The sequence below is a fragment of the Mercenaria mercenaria genome, chromosome 16, assembly GCF_021730395.1.
Source record: "Mercenaria mercenaria strain notata chromosome 16, MADL_Memer_1, whole genome shotgun sequence".
Taxonomy (NCBI): Eukaryota; Metazoa; Mollusca; class Bivalvia; order Venerida; family Veneridae; genus Mercenaria; species Mercenaria mercenaria.
Window position 1 is genome coordinate 427887 of NC_069376.1, and position 12028 is coordinate 439914.

The window sequence follows — 12028 nt, forward strand, 5'->3', positions numbered from 1 at the left end:
TATTTATCAAACATTCTTTAAATTTTAGCTACACAAACTTCACAAATAGTGGCAAACTTGCTAGTTCGGGTAAAAACTCCAAATATTGTGTGACAACACAAAATACTTGTTTAGATATGATTTTATTGTAGACATCTGGAAAATTGACAATTCTAGATAAGGTAACTTGAAAATAGATTGACATTGTACACTCCTTTTTTGTCCAAATAATATAAGCAGGTAGATGCACTATGATCCATTCCTTGATTTATTTAAAGAAATGAACATGTTTTCTGGTTTTATGAATGTATTATATTATCATAATACTACCACACTTTTCATGCTTCTGTAATTCATGTTTGTAATTGAAAATAGTTAAACTAGGATTTGGATTAAATATAGATATATTGATATTACTTTTAGACATTAGAATTTCTGAAATTGCAAGAAGATTCACAGGATATTTCTGAAATTGTAAGATTTCCAGGAAATTTCTAAAACTGTAAGATTTGCAGGAAATTTCTGAAACTGTAAGATTTCCAGGAAATTTCTGAAATTGTAAGATTTCCAGGAAATTTCTGAAATTGTAAGATTTCCAGGATATTTCTAAAACTGTAAGATTTCCAGGAAATTTCTGAAATTGTAAGATTAACAGGAAATTTCTAGTCAGTCGTACCTTATCATTCAAACCGTAAACAGCAGAAACTTATAAATTTAAGAACATATGTACGGTTTTTAATCCTTTCTTGACCATGTCCACTGAGGTGTTGGTGAGTATATCGTCGAAGTCATAGTGCTAATCTGTATATGTGTAATCTGAGAAAATTATAATATTTCCTGCACAAAAAAATCATTAAAAATAGAAATATAAAATATTTTTAGACTTCCTGTTATCAATTCACATTAACGTGAATTTGGACACTGGAACCAACAACCCAGAATTCCAGTATTAGTCATGACTTCCATATCGTTGTACACTGCATAGTGAGTTCCCTAACCTGAAAAGGAACAATGAATACATACAACAGTGATCCTCTGTCATACATCCTTTAAGTGTACACTGCCTAGAGAGTTGCCTAACCTGAAAAGGTACAATGAATACAAACAACAGTGATCCTCGGTCATACATCATTTAAGTGCTTGATTCTAATTGATATATCAATTATTATTTCTATCCATCTTCAAATTTGAACAGTACCATTAACTGTTAAATGGTGTGCTTACCAAAAAGTTACCAATTGAAAAACAAACAGTACAAATCTTGATCAGACTGCACAGAAGGTAGAATCAGTCGTTTCCAGCAGGATAAAGGTGGAAGGACAAGCAAACTGTGCTGCCTGTCAATGTACTATAAAAGAAGTATTTAAGCCATGTCTAAAAATCCAAATTTTTCATCTTCTACACAATATTTTTCACAAGGCAAATACTAATATTAATAATTATTCAAGGCAGTCTGAAAGACAGCTACATCTCCCACCTCTGTTACGTATAGTGAAAGGATAAACCTAGGACCTTTAGCTGTGATCTTGACCTTGAACTGACATGACTGACTTATGAATTCTGCACATCATCTTGATAAGGTGATCATTTGCCAAGTTAATGAAAATCCTTCAATGGGGTTTAGTATAGAGTTGACACAAAATGGAAGGCTCAAATCTTTGCGACCTTGACCATTACTTTCAGCTGGCATGTAAGTTCAGCACATCGTCTTTTGGGATGATCATCTGACCCAGGTTATGTATGAACATTTGACCCCCCGAGTTGTGACCTTGGCTAACTCATGACTCCTGCATATTGACTGGATAAGGTTATCATTTGACCAAAGTTTCATGAAAATCCTTTAAGGGGTTAGGAGATACAGAGCTGAAACAAACTGGAAGGCTTAAACCTTCAACCCTAAGAAGTGACCTTGATCCGGCATGGCTGACTCATAAGTTCTTTATAACAAACATTGCTAATAACGCAAGGGAAACCCCCGAGTTATTGCATTGATCAAACCAAAACTAAACAACAAAAGTATGTGGAATTATTAATTGTCGTTCTGCACTATTTTTATGCCCCCCTTCGAAGAAGGAGGGCTATATTGTTTTGCAGATGTCGAACGGTCTGTATGTAGACCAATCAATTTCCGCACGGTAACTCGAGAACGCTTGGGCCTAGGATCATGAAAGCTGATAGGAAGGCTGGTCATCACCTGCAGATGACCACTACTGATTTTGCGATTGGTATGTCAAAGGTCAAGGTCACAGTGACCCTGAACAGTTAAACGGTTTCCGGATGATAACTCAAGAACGCTTGGGCCTAGGATCATTAACTTGATAGGGAGGTTGGTCATGACCAGCAGATGACCCCTGTTGATTTTGAGATCAGTATGTCAAAGTTCAAGGTCACAGTGACCCCGAACAGTTAAACGGTTTCCGAATGAGAACTCAAGATTGCTTGGGCCTAGGATCGTGAAAATTGATAAGGGAGGTTGGTCATGACCAGCAAATGATCCCTTTTAATTTTGAGGTCAGTAGGACAAAGGTCAAGGTCGCAGTGACCAGGAACAGTAAAACGGTCTCTGGGTGATAACTCAAGAACGCTTACGCCTAGGATCAGGAAAATTGATAGGGAGATTGATCATGACCAACAAATGACACCTATTGATTTTGAGGTTATTCGGTCAAGTTCAAGGTCAGACTGGCCAGGAACAGTTAAACGGTTTCTAGAAGAGAACTCGACAACGCTTGGACCAAGGGTCATGAAAGATGACAGAGGTTCATCTTGACCAGCAGATGACCCCTATTGATTTTAAGGTTAGTAGGTCGAAGGTCAAGGTTACAGTGACCCGGAACATTTAAACCGTTTCCGGATAATAACTTGAGAACGCTTGGGCCTTGGATCACGAAACTTGATAGGAAGGTTGGTCATGACCTGTAGATGACCCCTATAGATTTTGAGGTCTGTAGGCTAAAGGTCAAGGTCACACTGACCCGGAACATTTAAACCCTTTACGGAAGATACCTTGAGAACACTTAAGCCTAGGAGCACTAAACTTAATAGGGAGGTTGATCATGACCAGCAGATGACCCCTATTAATTTTTAGGTCAATAGGTCAATGTCACATTGAACCAGAACATTAGAACTTTTGTTTACAGTGGGCAAATAATTGCTGTTCTTTGTGCAACTACTGAATGCATCAAGGGGGGCATTTCGTGTTCGACGAGCCCTTGTTTTTTTATAAATTTCATGGTAGGCTCAATCGAAGGAACAAAATCCCAATAAAAAGTAATTAATCAATTACATAATCAATAAATTAATCAATCAATCATTTATGCCAAAAATTTGATATCGACAAATTCAAGCTCCCATGAAGTAGCCGTATTTAAATCCCTTAATTTCTTGGGCACAAATGTTTGTGATTTAAATTTTAATGATTTTTGAGGTATAAGAACTTTGAAAATATTCTGTACAGAAAAGAAATAGCATTAGATTATTCAACTGTATTGCAAAAAAAATAGACATGTGTGAGGCTTGCTACCACTGACCTGTTAAGACATTAAGAAATTTAGGTATATGATTTTTATCATACCAATTTATGAATTCTATTACGGTTATATACAGTTATCATTCTTGTTGTTTTACTGCATAAACAGTCATGTCTATTCTCATTTTAATAAATGTAGACAAATTGTACTTTTCAAACAATAAAGTAAATGATAAACTATACCATTCAAACATGTTAATGATTTAGCTATCATTTTTGTACATCAAACTACAGGTAAAATCTAGTAAAGGTACTTGCATTACATCAGCAATCATGTAACAATGCTTACAGCTATTGAAAGGCTTCTAGTTAAAGGTCAAAATTTATAAAAACTAGAGCTGCTTTTGAGAAAAGCGAAGGTCTCCCACAACTGCCTAATCATCTAAATTGCAAGTCAGTCTTTATATACTGTTTACTCACTACAATTCAAGGGCCAGAACTCCAAAATGCCTGGACCGATTTGGCTCATTATCAAACCTGTCCGAGTTCTTATGGTCAAACACATTTTGTTCAAGTTTGGTGAAGATCGGATGAGAAATGTTCGACTTAGAGTGCGGAAAAGAGTTAAAAGGCTGATTTTTGGTAATTCAAGGGCCGTAACTCCAATATGCCTGGACCGATTTGGCTAGTTATCGAATTTGGCCAAGATCTTATGGTCAAACACATTTTGTTCAAGCTTGGTGAAGAGCGGATGAGAAATGTGTGACTTAAGAGTGCGAACAAGCTTTTTGACAGACACACACACACACACAGACAGACTGGAGTAAATCAATATGTCTCCCACATCACTGGGTGGTGGGAGACATAATAGTTTTTATTTGAATGGATGAAAAACTAACAAAAGAGGTTCTACAAAATGAGCTACAGAAGACTAAGACCCTTGAGATATGAACAATTGACCACTTATCTAGACATAAACAGATTTATCTGGGAAACAAGTCAATAGTCCATTCTTCCTTACTTAGTTTTTGAACCCACATGACCCAGATTCGTACCTGACCTAGAGATCATCAAGACAAACATTCTGACCAAGTTTATGTAAGATTGAATCACAACTGCGGCCTCTAGAATGTTCACAAGCTTTGTCATGAGTTCCAAATTTAAATTGTGGTCTCTAAAGTGTTCACAAGCTTTTCCTTTGATCTGGCCTAGTGACCTAGTTTTTGACCCACATAACCCAGTTTCAACCTTGACCTAGATAGCATCAAGACAAACATTCTTACCAAATTTCATAAAGATTAGGTCACAACTGTGGCCTCTACAGAGTTCACAATCATTTCCTTTGATTTGACCAAGTGACATACATTTCTGACTAATTCTCATGAGTTTCAAACTTAAATTGTGGTCTCTAGAGTGTTCACAAGATTTTCCTTTTATCTGGCCTGGTGACCCAGTTTTGACCCCACATAACCCAGTTTCAAACTTGACCTAGTAATCATCAAGACAAACATTCTGAGTTACAAGTGTGGCCTCTAAAAGGTTTTCCTTCAATTGACCGGGTGACCTAGTTTATGACCCCAAATGACCCAGATTCAAACTTGACCTAGAAATCATCAAGACATACATTCTGCCCAAGTTTCATAAATATTTGGTCACAACTGTGGCTTCTAAATTATTCACATGATTTCCTTTGATCTGGCCTGCTGACATGGTTTAAGTCCCCACATGACTCTGTTTCAAACTTGACCTAGAAATCATCAAGACATACATTCTGCCCAAGTTTCATAAATATCTGGTCACAATTGTGGCTTCTAAATTATTCACATGATTTCCTTTGATCTGGCCTGCTGACATGGTTTAAGTCCCCACATGACCCTGTTTCAAACTTGACCTAGAAATCATCAAGATTAAAATTGTGACCAAGTTTTATAAAGATTGGTTCACAAATATGGCCTCTATAGTGTTCACAAGCAAATATTGACGGACGACACACAACTGACAATGACCAGTCACAGTAGCTCACCTCGAGTACTTTGTGCTCTGATGAGCTAACAAGCAATCACTGCAATCTTGCGTAATACTATCTTAGAGACATGATAAAATCACTTCATAAGTATTCATATATAAAAAAGAGTATTTTTAACATAATTTTTTTTTCTTTGTTTTCTTTTGCCATACAAAATTGTCTCCAGTACAGGTATTTTCCAGAAAAAAAAACAAAAAAAAAACAGAGAAAAGCCTTTGAAAACAGTTTAAATGTAGTCAATGTCACATTTTTAAACTTAAATCTTATAAAAATAAAAAGATTCTAAGACTGCCGATGGTATCTCCAGACTAGAATCTTGGGCAGAATGTCAACACTCTTGAACGTAAAATCATCTTGCCAGCTTGTCTGATTGTGTTCCTCTTATATTTAGAATGGCTGTGGTTTCTGGCTGATACTGCAATCTGTAACCGGAGTATATACCTGTACCTGAAAATACAACTGGTATGAATATGAAATACAACAGAATCATAAAATATTGCCACAATACAATTTTGTGTTTTTTGGCTGTTTAATGCAGACATATGACATCTAATATTTTAATTTCTTTTAAGAATAACAAGGACTTCCAAGATATTATCTATTAATATAGTAATAGCTTTCTTGCAGAAATGACATATAAAATGTTTACTGTGTATATGGTTGACAAGAATGTCAAAATGAAATGATATTATAATACCACTAAATATACAAAAAAAATCTTTCAAATGAAATGTTTACATTATTTTTGTATCCTTTTTCATGGTGTTACCACATGCCTACTGGTGAAAGGCAGAGCACAAACAGAATGTGTATCATATGTGTAGATTGAACAAGAGAGGTCATTAGTAAACATGAGGTGGGGGAGCGGTAGTATAATGGTTAAGGTGTCGTGTTGATCACCCCGGGGTTCATGGGTTTGAGACCCAATGGGGTCAAGACCACATCCTCTATTCTAGCATAAAACTGCTGTTATTGTCACTTTTCGGGGGTGTTTTAACAGGAGAGAAAACGTGTGTTAACAGAGACATTCTTGCGCTCACGTGCTGTTATAACACCTTTTTATATATCCACGTTTCGTGGCAAAGCGTAAACGCATTACGGCCCCAAAACGGATAATTCAAAATGAAATGACGTCAATGTGACAACACAACGTAGACTTTACCACGCATTCATGGAAATTCAATGACGTTGAGGGACAATATATTAATTCACATGTTTTTTTCGCGTTTTCTGCTAGAATAGCGTTAACGCATGTTCTTTTCGTGTTATAACATCTTCAGAATCCCTCAAGAATCGTTGGTACCCTCGCCCTAACGGGCTGTGGACACAGATGTGGTTCAAATAAGCTTGAAGATTCCATCACAATTAAACTAAAATGAATATGTGAATTAAAAATGAACACCCATGAACTGCAGTGCCCTTGGCTGTGACCTTGACTTTTGATGTAAAAATCTGATTCATGTACATAGCACACAATTTCTCAACATGATTTCATCTGTGTAAGGTATCATTGGAATTCCTTGAACTGTTTAAAAGTGAAAACTCAAAACACTAAGTGCTTAGCATGGATGAATTTACTAACATATACGTATAGATACATGTAGATGAATTTACTAACATATATGTCATTATTTGTAGGCATAAACAGTCTTCCATGCCTTCGGTTCCTTTTTGTAATAGAGAAATACCTGTAACAAGGTTCCAGCAAAATGTAAACTCACTCTCCCTAACTGTAAAAGCACTACAACTGGCTTCGTCAAATGATCACCAAAAAATGTACCTGCAGTCTCTGGTTTCAACTGGCCTGAAAATGTTGTAATATTATTATATACGTGTTATATATGTGAAAACTTATGATTGAAAGTCAGAGAAAATTAAAAACCTTGACATTTCGTTTATGGAGATGTTATGGACTTTAACTTTAAAACTCAATAATCAATTTCAATATTATTATTTATTAATTATATGGCAGTGTACACAGGTAAAGCTGGTAGCAAGAAAGTCACTGAGCTTCATGACAGTTTACACAGGTAGAGCTTGTAGCAAGAAAGACACTCGGCTTCGTGACAGTGTACACAGGTAGAGCTTGCATTGAAAATGTCACTCGGCTTCATGACAGTGTTCACAGGTAGAGCTGGCAGCAAGAAAGTCACTGGGCTTAATGACATTGTACCACTGCATTGTACACAGGTAAAGCTGGCATCAAGAAAGTCACTGGGCTTAATGACAGTGTACACAGGTAAAGCTGGAATCAAGAAAGTCAATGAGCTTCATGACAGTGTATACCTGTAGAGCTGGTAGCAAGAAGTTCACTGAGCTTCATGATAGTGTGCACAAGTAAAGCTGGAATCAAGAAAATCACTGGGCTTCATGACAATGTACACAGGTAGAGCTGGAATCAAGAAAGTCACTCGGCTTCATGACATTGTACACAGGTAAAGCTGGCATCAAGAAAGTCACTGAGCTTCATGACAGCTGAAATCAAGAAAGTCACTGGGCTTCATGACATTGTACACAGATAAAGCTGGCATCAAGGAAGTCACTAAGCTTAATGACAGTATACACAGGTAGAGCTGGCGTCAAGAAAGTCTCTTGGCTTCATGACAATGTACACAGGTAGAGCTAGTAGCAAGAAAGTCACTGAGCTTTATGACAGTGTACACAGGTAGAGCTGGAATCAAGAAAGTCAGCCGGCTCCATGACAATGTTCACAGGAAGAGCTTGTAGGAAGAAAGTCATTGAGCTTCATGACAGTGTACACAGGTAAAGCTGGAAGAAAGAAAGTCACTGGGCTTCATGACAGTGTACACAGGTAGAGCTGGAAGAAAGAAAGTCACTGGGCTTCATGACAGTGTACACAGGTACAGCTATCAGCAAGAAAGTCATTGAGCTTCATGACAGTGTACACAGGTAAAGCTGGAAGAAAGAAAGTCACTGGGCTTCATGACAGTGTACACAGGTAAAGCTGGAAGAAAGAAAGTCACTGGGCTTCATGACAGTGTACACAGGTAAAGCTAGTAGTAAGAAAGTCACTCGGCTTCTTGACAGTGTACACAGGTAGAGTTATCAGCAAGAAAGTCACTCGGCTTCATGACAATGTAGTCAGGTAGAGCTATCAGCAAGAAAGTCACTGGGCTTCATGACAGTGTACACAGGTAGAGCTATCAGCAAGAAAGTCACTGGGCTTCATGACAGTGTACACAGGTAAAGCTAGTAGTAAGAAAGTCACTCGGCTTCTTGACAGTGTACACAGGTAGAGTTATTAGCAAGAAAGTCACTCGGCTTCATGACAATGTAGTCAGGTAAAGCTGGTAGCAAGAAGTTCACTGAGCTTCATGATAGTGTGCACAAGTAAAGCTGGAATCAAGAAAATCACTGGGCTTCATGACAATGTACACAGGTAGAGCTGGAATCAAGAAAGTCACTCGGCTTCATGACATTGTACACAGGTAAAGCTGGCATCAAGAAAGTCACTGAGCTTCATGACAGCTGAAATCAAGAAAGTCACTGGGCTTCATGACATTGTACACAGATAAAGCTGGCATCAAGGAAGTCACTAAGCTTCATGACAGTATACACAGGTAGAGCTGGCATCAAGAAAGTCTCTTGGCTTCATGACAATGTACACAGGTAGAGCTAGTAGCAAGAAAGTCACTGAGCTTTATGACAGTGTACACAGGTAGAGCTGGAATCAAGAAAGTCAGCCGGCTCCATGACAATGTTCACAGGAAGAGCTTGTAGGAAGAAAGTCATTGAGCTTCATGACAGTGTACACAGGTAAAGCTGGAAGAAAGAAAGTCACTGGGCTTCATGACAGTGTACACAGGTAGAGCTATCAGCAAGAGTCACTGGGCTTCATGACAGTGTACACAGGTAAAGCTAGTAGTAAGAAAGTCACTCGGCTTCTTGACAGTGTACACAGGTAGAGTTATCAGCAAGAAAGTCACTCGGCTTCATGACAATGTAGTCAGGTAAAGCTAGTAGCAAGAAAGTCACTCGGCTTCATGACAATGTACACAGGTAGAGTTATCAGCAAGAAAGTCACTCGGCTTCATGACAATGTACTCACGTAAAGCTAGTAGCAAGAAAGTCACTCGGCTTCATGACAATGTACACAGGTAGAGCTATCAGCAAGAAAGTCACTCGGCTTCATGACAATGTACACAGGTAGAGCTATCAGCAAGAAAGTCACTCGGCTTCACGACAATGTACACAGGTAGAGCTATCAGCAAGAAAGTCACTCGGCTTCATGAAGATTTTCAATAAGATTGGACAAAAATGTGTAAAAACATGAAGAAAAAATCTCTGAAGGATATGTTAACAAGTTGTTTGGGATAATGGATTTGGATATTTCATACTTATATTACCTGGTTTTCCAGAAGGTGAGGCGGTATATGAAACCTGGGCTGTTTTCTTCTTCATGTTGTATTACTGTAAAATACACAACTAAGTGTTTTCATGTGAGATATGACTAACACATTGTTTAGTGTTTCAAAGTATTTTTGTGATCAAAGTTGGACAGTCAGACTTCTGCTACCAACAGAATATCATTTTAAGATCACTGAATGATAATTGAACTTTCATCAGGATATATGACAAAAAAACAATGATTATATTATAGTCTCAGTAATGGTTGTTTCATTGTTGATACGATACAGAACAGACTTGATAAGTTATGATGTTATATAGAAAAGAAAGAATATGTAAAGTTGTGGTGTCCAGAACTTTACTGAAAGTTACACAATGGTAAATATAACAAGAGTGCCAGAATATCACAATATACGCCATTCACAGCAAATTTCTTTATACTAGCACCTGTATTTGCAAATGGAATTTTAATTTTGTGGTTTACTAATCCTTGTAATTTTTCTGTTTTTCTAAGTCAACAAAAAAGCTCCTTACCCAGTAGAAATACCTTAAAATACACCTAAAATTTGAAAGTAACACCTATTTTGTACCATAGAAAAGTGGTCTTGGCTTTTCCCTACGGTCAATTATAAAAATTACAATATAAATTATTTATAGTAGATTCTAACAACTAATCTTTAAAAAAAAATTAAGTTCACACAAAAATCCTTAACAGGTAGAACTAGGTTAAAACACACCTCAAAATTGGATGTAACATGCATGATGTACTACAGAAAAGAGGTCTCCATTTTTTCCTACCACTAGTAACAAACAAGTAACAACATAAGCTATTTATAGTAACAACAAAGGGAAGTAATTTTAAATAAAGGGACCAGCACATGGCACGCCATCTCATTGTGCCAAGCTACATCAAAATCCCTCCGTGCATGAAGCAATTATGCTCCAGACAACGTCATTCTTGACTTTGATATTTGACCTCTAAGTGTGACCTTGACCTTAGACCTAGGGACCCGGTTCTTGCGTATGACACTCCGTCTCATAATGGTGAACAGTTGTGTCAAGTTTCATCGAAATCCCTCAATCCATGCAGAAGATATGCTCCGGACAAAGTCTGTGGATGCCGCCCGCCTGCCCTCTCTCCTGGAACATTCCCATAATACATCCTGTTTTTTTTCAGACGGGCGAATAAAAATATCTATAAACTGAACTATATTTCTGCATGCTTACCTGCAATGTTTTGGTTAGTTCGACTGTTCCAAGTCATTTTAAGTTTAGACTGCCAAAGGCCAACCTTTGAAACCTGCTCATTTTATTACTGAAAATCAAGATTGAAGAAATATTAATGACTTCATGTGATATCTCATGCAGTATGTTGTTACTTTGGTTATTGAATATTGTTCATATTTTCTTGCATTGCTATAACAAGAGCTGTTATAGGAAACAGAACGCCCGAGAATTTCGATCCTGGAAAGTGAAAATTGGCACATCTGAGGAAACTGGAGCTGTCACTTGGAGTGTTAAATGACTTTAATGGTGGATAAAGATATTGCACAATAGCTTTAGTCTGTCCAAAATAAAAAGTAATAAGAGAGATAAAGATAAAGTGTATAAAAACACTAAATAACTATAATTCTAGTGGGCATAATTTATAAAATTTTGGTGCAAGAATTATGCACCTTGTGTCATATGAATGTGGAACAACTACTTCAAGTCTGAATCAAATCCATCCAGTAACAACTGAGATATGGTGAAAATGCATCAAAATTTACCTTACATTTGAAGTAAAAGGGGGCATAGTTCATGAAAAATTGGTGCCAGAGTTATGGACTTTGTGTCGTATGATGTGGGTGATGATGTGTGGAGCAACTATTTCAAATTTGAATAAAATCCGTACAGTAACAACTAGGCCACAGTGAAAATGTACAAAAAATTTAACTTGAAGTGAAAAGGAGGGAAAATTAATGAAATACTGGCATGAGAGTTATGGCCCTCAAGCTGAATGATGTGGATGGTGGTGGGGAATAGCTTTTAAAATTAAAAGCAAATCAATCAAGTAATTTCAGAGATAAAGAGGAAATAGTGAAAGTGTAAAAAAAATGAGATTGGTAGTCCTGGAGAACTATTCTGTGATTGACATTAATTGTAAAGAAATTACCTGCTGACCTTAACTGACCACAGCAAGACTT

At 37.1% G+C, this 12028-nt stretch overlaps 1 long non-coding RNA gene across 5 annotated transcripts in view; it reads right to left on the reverse strand.

Moving 5' to 3' along the window:
• Window positions 1-222: 222 nt before the first annotated feature.
• The window catches only part of LOC128549400 (uncharacterized), a 49060-nt gene continuing 37254 nt past the window's right edge, over window positions 223-12028 (reverse strand). For 3 of the 5 annotated variants that reach the window (XR_008367544.1, XR_008367542.1, XR_008367541.1), the window contains exons 10-13: window positions 11070-11157; window positions 9842-9905; window positions 7163-7278; window positions 223-5921 (exon numbers count right to left, since the gene is read on the reverse strand). This is a non-coding gene — a long non-coding RNA (uncharacterized LOC128549400). The remainder of the gene's footprint in view (window positions 5922-7162; window positions 7279-9841; window positions 9906-11069; window positions 11158-12028) is intronic. The other 2 variants (XR_008367543.1, XR_008367545.1) reach the window with 2 other exon arrangements.